Source organism: Neolamprologus brichardi, chromosome 3 (genome assembly GCF_056152115.1).
Source record: "Neolamprologus brichardi isolate AB-2024 chromosome 3, ASM5615211v1, whole genome shotgun sequence".
NCBI lineage: Eukaryota > Metazoa > Chordata > Actinopteri > Cichliformes > Cichlidae > Neolamprologus > Neolamprologus brichardi.
Genome location: NC_142106.1, coordinates 43,429,732 through 43,436,500, shown reverse-complemented (window position 1 = coordinate 43,436,500; position 6,769 = coordinate 43,429,732). Strand labels below are relative to the sequence as shown.

General features: G+C 38.7%; 1 pseudogene; it reads right to left on the bottom strand.

Annotated features, from left to right (window-relative positions):
• Positions 1–1,402: 1,402 nt before the first annotated feature.
• Positions 1,403–6,123, bottom strand: LOC118455996 (interferon-induced very large GTPase 1-like; annotated as a pseudogene).
• Positions 6,124–6,769: the final 646 nt, after the last annotated feature.

Sequence of the window (6,769 nt, the reverse complement as noted above, 5' to 3'; positions counted from 1 at the left end):
ATAACCCTTGTGATAGGTTTTGAGTTTTGACCCAATTTTATTAACCTCAACTTGGTTATTGGTTATTGGTCAATTTAACCCAATTTTTGGATAGTTATCCTAACCCAGAGTGCTGGGTCAAACCAGTAACCCAACCCTGTTAAGTTGAAACAACAACAATATTTGACCCAGCATTGGGTTACAAATTGGGTTATTTTTAACCGTGCAATATTTAGGGTGTACCAGTCAGAAGTCAGCTGTGTACCAACCTGACTTCTGCACAACACTACTGATGATCTCAACTCAAGGAGGCAAGAAATTTCACAACTGAATCCTGATAAGGCACATCTATGAAGTGAAAACCATTTCAGGTGAATACATCATAAAACTTATTGAGAGAAGGCCAAGGGTTTGCAGTGATATCAAGAAAACAAAGGGTGGCTACTTTCAGGAATCTAAACTATAAAACATGTGTAGAGTCCATTTTTTCAATTTTTCATTGAGTCCTGCATTTGACTCCACATCCTGCCTACCACACAGCAAATCCGTGACAGTGTGTCCAAACGGTTGACTGTGTTGACATAAAGTGTACGATATATAGCAACTGTCAAAGAATTTCATCACCTTGGATGAATGTAGCATGTTAATTTTGTGTAGCTTTACAACAAAGGGATTGTTATTAAGAAAATAGGGAAAAGGTCATGTGTTCAAAAAACATACATATCAAAAATTAAGATAGAGTTTCAGTCATGTCAACAATCACAAGAGAGAGAGACAGAAATGAATGAAAAGAGACATTAAATTATCTGTGTGAAAATCAGTCTTTAAAAACATTTGTGCACAGATGGAAATTTTATTTGATATCAGATAACTCACACACTCCCTGAGTGTGTTTCTTGTTGATTTGTTGTCTTACTCATGCAACACGACATACAGACTGAATGATTTTTGTGAAACATAAATCTAAATATTGATCATAAACAAAAGCAACTTATTAAGGTTCTTACGTGACATCTACTTAATTAAAAGAAAAACAGAGATAGTAATTTAATAAACATGTTATACTTTAACACATTTATTTAAAGAATCAAAGTCTCAGGTGAAGGTGAACACAAACTGCAGTGGTTTTCTTGTCTTATTATAAAGTATAATGCTTGAACATATATGTCCACTAATAATACATTTAGTTTTGTCTAGTATTAATATTTGGATATTTTATTTTATTTTCCTTCACCAAGAAAATTAGTTGAAATTCCAGTAATCTCATCGAATGCAAAAAGGCTCTTTGAGGCTTTTTCCTGCCTGCTGTTTTGTGATTACAAACCAGGCTGCTGGAATATCAGCAGGTTTTGCATTCAATTCTTTAGCAAAATTATTGTTGTACTTCGCCATCACATATTTCCAGTAGTCTGATGCCTCAAGGCATTTCAGGTGTTAACTGCAAACTCATGTCAATGTGAGCAATAGTAAAAGAAATGTTCTCGTATTACGGTATTGTAAAGGCATAGTAGCTAATGTACATTAATCTACATCATAAAAGTGATCTGATATCACTTTATTGGATGTGTTCTCTGCACTTAAAGAATAGGAGGAAGAATGTAACTCCTCTTACTTATTGTGAAATGACTCTTTGAGACTTTTTTCTGCCTGATCTCTTGTGATTTGTTTCCAAGCTGAAGGGATATCAGCAGGTATTGCACTACATTTTTTAGCAAAATCATTGTTGTACTTTGCCATTATAAATTTCCAGTAGTCTGCTGCTTCAAGGCTCGCATCTGGATGGATTTTCCAGTCTGGGTAAATTTCTTTGTATCTCTTGTAAGGGTGCCATTCATGGTTTGTAGCACTGCAGCGAAAACGCTGATCACTGATCACAAGAGAAGAGCACATGTCAGTGATCAGTTTTTGTGTATTATGCCGACTTAAATCTCCCAGACCTTGAGGCCGATGCAGTGAAGCAAAGTGCTCAGTATGGCCTCCTCCTCCTGCATCACAGGGAGCTTTGCAGAATGGACACTGTTTGCCACAACCAACCAGTTTGTTGAAAAGCTCATTCTGGGGCTGCACATGGAGATGCTGTAGTTTTATTTCGGTATTTACATTTTTAAACTTCATTCTCAGATCTTGTGCCATCTCATTGACAGACACTGTGAGCCAGTGAGCAAACTGCTCTTTGTCAGCATTGTTCAGGATTATGAAAGCACCAAGAGCATCTTTGGAAATGACAAGTTTATCACCAAGTTCTTCACAAATATCTTCAACAAATGTCTTCAAATCATCACTCTTTCCTGTTTTTGCCTTGTTGATGGCATCATTTATGCTTCTGATACATGACTGAAGATGTCGGTCCTCAAACTCAGATATTGTTGACATAGATGAGAAGTGCTCCACTATTTTGTTGAGTATCCATGTCTTCACATACTTCTCATATGAGCATGTATAGCTCACATAATTTTCAAAATCATCCTTTGTAAATAAATCCAGTAAAACTGAATACTGGAAGGACATTCGATTGCTGAACTGCTCACATGTCAGCATTTCACCAATGATATCAGGTCCCAGACATCGACTGACAGAGTCTTGAACAGCAGGCTTCAGACATCGGTTGGTGAATTCTTCTGCCTTCTTCTGACACTGGTCTCGTTCATGAAACACATCAATGAAATCATCACGAAACCTTTCCTTGTATTTAATCAGACATCTGTAGGGATCATTTTCTTGGATGAAATCTTCGTGCATTTTCTGAAACTCTCTGGCTGCAAATCCACAGATGTGCTGTTTGAGAGAAACTTCAAACTTAATGTCTGTCTTAACATCTTGATTGTTTTGTAGTTTCTCATCAATGATGTGTAGGATCTCCTGGATGTAAGTATCTGAGTAGTTGTTTTTCCTTTTCACTCTTTCTCTCACAAACTGAGTGCAGGCATTGATGATGCTGTCAGCCAATTTTTGTCCAGTCATTATGTAATTGTCAATGTTGAACAACTTACTGAAACTGAATTTGAATTTGTTGTACATTCTTTCAGCTGTATATTTGAAAGGCTCTTTTCCACAATCCTGCAGACTTTTGTAGCTTAATAATTCACATGCATGACTCCCCCTGTGTGACAGATTGATTCTCAGGCAGTGAGATACGCTGGTGAAGACATTTGTGATCTTTTGTTCAGAAGAAGAAAGTTTCTCCAGTGTTTCATTCCACATCTTATCAAATTCTTTGTCCAGCTCTTCATCACTCATCTGGGATTTTTTCATTCTGCACTTATCTATCAACACATGGACTGCCTTTTCAATCTCTTTTTTATGGTTCTCTTTGATTTTATCAATTTCTGTTATTCCCTGTTTGATTTCTGCTGCTGCTGTGAGCTGATTAAAAACAGATCTCTCCATTTCACGCCGAAGGCTCTTTGCACTGTTTGAGAATTCCTCTTTGTATCCTTCAACCAGATAAACATGAGGCTCTGTTTGTTTGAAATACTTTGTCAGATTATCTAGAAGCTTTGTCTCCCATGTGGATAGCACTGTGGAGGCTTCACTTTTCAAAGAAGTGAGAAATTCTCTCATGTCTGAAGATTCAGATTTTGCTGCAATTGTACCAAAATTGGAAATTCTTGTTTCTGCGTTTGTTACCCAGGTGTACATTTCTTTTTTGAATTCACACACCCATTTGCTGAATTCTGTGCAGAGTCTCATGTATGCATCAACTACGAGGCTGTTTCTGAAGCTGAAGATGAAGTTTTCATGCTTTACTGCAGTCCACAGACTTGTCATCCACTCTTTAAAATCCATGACATCATTAGCAGATGACTCACAGTTTCCCAGCAGTTGGATGATGTGTTTCTTGAGCTCATATACAGCCTCACTGTACCCTATACTGACTTGTGCCATTGGTGGGTTTCCATTCCAGAGTCCAGGAATGTACCAGTTCCCAGTGTCTGGACTGTACTCCATCACATCAGTGAAGCTCTTGTTCTCCTCTTTCTTTTCCATTTTGGCTGCTGCCTGGGTCATCTCATTTAACTGTTCCAGGAGCAGTTTCCTGTCTCGTGAGTTCTTCTCATGGGCTGAAACATCGGACACATTCTGGTGAACAAACACACATTTCGGCTTTTTGCCCACCTCCTTCATCCTGAGAAAAGCATGCACAACTGTTTGTAGGATGTCCTTCATTTCAGTTGAATTTTCCATTGCAATATTAACAATGGTGACATCACTCAGCCCTATAACAAGTGTAGCAAGCTCATTGTCGTGCTCATAGCTGTTGTCCAGTTGTGCAAGTTCTGGTGACTTTAAGCCCTCAGTGTCAATGATCAGCATGAAGTCACAGTTTAGGACTTTTTTCATGTCTTCATTGATTTTGATGAGCAACATAAAGGCACCTCGAGTACATCGACCACTGCTGACTGCAAACTGCACTCCAAACATGGTGTTAAGGAGAGTGGACTTTCCTGTGCCCTGAACTCCAAGAACTGTGACTACACGTATCTTTCTGTTTGGAGACACCAAGTCACTGAGCTGAGAGAGAACATCACTCACCCATCTGAGAGGGATGTTGGATGCATCTCCATCTACAAGCTCAAGAGGAAATCCATCAAGCAACAACTCTGCACACAGTTTGGGCAGATGCTGCAACTGTTGACGTGCTGGATCTGTTTTTGGAAGGGACAGTGAGGCTTCATAGATCTGACCCATTTCAAGGAAGAAGTGTTCAGTCCCCAGTGAGCTGCTGGAAATTTGTCTGTCAATTTCTTTGATCTCCTCTTTGTTCTCAGAGTTCTTGCATTTTTCTTTATATTTCTGCCGAAATTCAGACAGTTTTACACGAGACACGTTATCCAGGTTCATTTGCATCCATTTCAGGAAATAAAACCTCTCTGTTCCTGGGCTTGATATTGCATTAATGAAGCATGTCATAGCTGTGGACATGTCATAAGAGTTTTGTTTTTTTCGCAGTTCTTTTTTCTGCAGCTGAAGTTCACTTTTGTAATCTTCTATATTTTTGGAGCCAACTTTTTTAAGCTGAAATTCTTCCTTCTCTAAGCAGGTCAGTTCTTTTCACATTTCACCTTGCCGTGGAAGCTGATCTTCTTTGAATCTATGGATATGTTGAATTTCTGCAGTGATGGTTTCTGCATTTTTCTTTGCAGTCTGGCACTCTGGAGAATCTTCATCAACCAGGATCCCCAGGTCATGGGCAATGTCTGCCATCCGCTCTATTGTCATCATCATCTTTGAGTTCTCAACCACATCCCTGACTTTTTTTCTCAAACTTTTCACAAAGTCTGCTTCATTTTTCTGTTTCTTCCTAATAATTATGATCTTGTCATCAGTTAAGCCCAATTTGTTTGCTACTTTTTCTAAAGCATCTTTACTGAACCGCTTGCTGTAATAGTTACCCACTAAGAAGATCTGTGCCTTGTGATGTTGGTTGGCAAGTAGACTGAATTCAGATTCAGAGCCTAAATCGTCAAAGAACACAAAAACTGCTGCAGATGTCTGGCACAGAAAGGAGTATTGTGTTTGAAAGCATGCAATGTCCCCATGAAGGTTGGCTACAGCCACTGGTTGACTGAAAATATCAACATTTGTGTTTCCACAAGGAAGATACCAAGTAATTTCAGTCAGTCCGTTGGATATTGCTCTTGGACTGTCACCACACTCCATGTTGTGGTGAACAAAGGTGTCATGGTACTGCTGAGAATTGCTCAGAAGCTTATTGAGAATCTCTGACTTGGACGAGGAGCACTCACCCAGTCTGACAAAAGAGATCATTGGAAGTTCAGAGAGAACGATTCTGTCTTCAATGAAGCCCTTGGACTCTGACAGAGACTGAGGTCTGTACTTTTTAACAATGTCTCTCATGGCCCACAGCATGAGTGTGCACTGATTGGTGTCACAATTTGGAAGCAGCAGAGGAACAGAGAACTGACACATGGACATTTTTAGTGCCATTTCCTGCTGCAGAAAACCATCAGAACACAGAAAGAGAGCAGTGATTATATCAAAAGGGTTCACCTTGTCATCTGTGTTTGAACTGTCAGAATCAAACTCTGTACTTCCTGATTCCTCATCACTGCTTGATTCACACTCTGAGGTATATGTCACATTTCTAGCTGTCACATTAACCATCATCAGTTTCCTTAGAAAATGCCATAGTTGGTCTGATTTACACTTTGCAGGTTCATCAGTGATGGTTCTCTTTTTGAGCTCAAGTATTTTTCTGAGTGTTAGTTTCTCTCTGTAGTACTGCTCCAAGCCCAGGTCCTCCAGTAACCTCTCCAGCTGTGTCTCTGTGGATACAGAGAATCTTAATTTTAACAAAATACTGGCATTTTAAAAGGCCATTTAAAACATGTTTTAAATCAATTAATGATTTTCTTTATGCAAGAACCTTAAAATATCTTCATGTAGTTTTTCTTTGGGCCACAATGACTGAAAGGTTTTCACACAGTATGGTATGAATACTGTATGACTGTTGTAATCTTGTTAGCTGTTGTATATTATTATTAATATATATCTTTTTGCTTCTCACTGGATTTTAGTTCAACATGTGTAAGAAGAGAAATACAATTTGGTTTTATGTTAAGTTTTATCCTATATTTTTTTAGTAGAGTTTAGTGGAGGTTAGTTGCTTACTGCCTAATGAACAGTGCTTCCTCTGAGACAATTCAAAATGCTGATCCACAGGTCTGAAGTTACATTCCAGTATGTTATTTAGATTTTGGGTTTTGTGGGAACTGGTCCCTGTGCAAAATCCCTGGAATTTTTTAAAGGCCCTGCAGAAAAGCTGTGC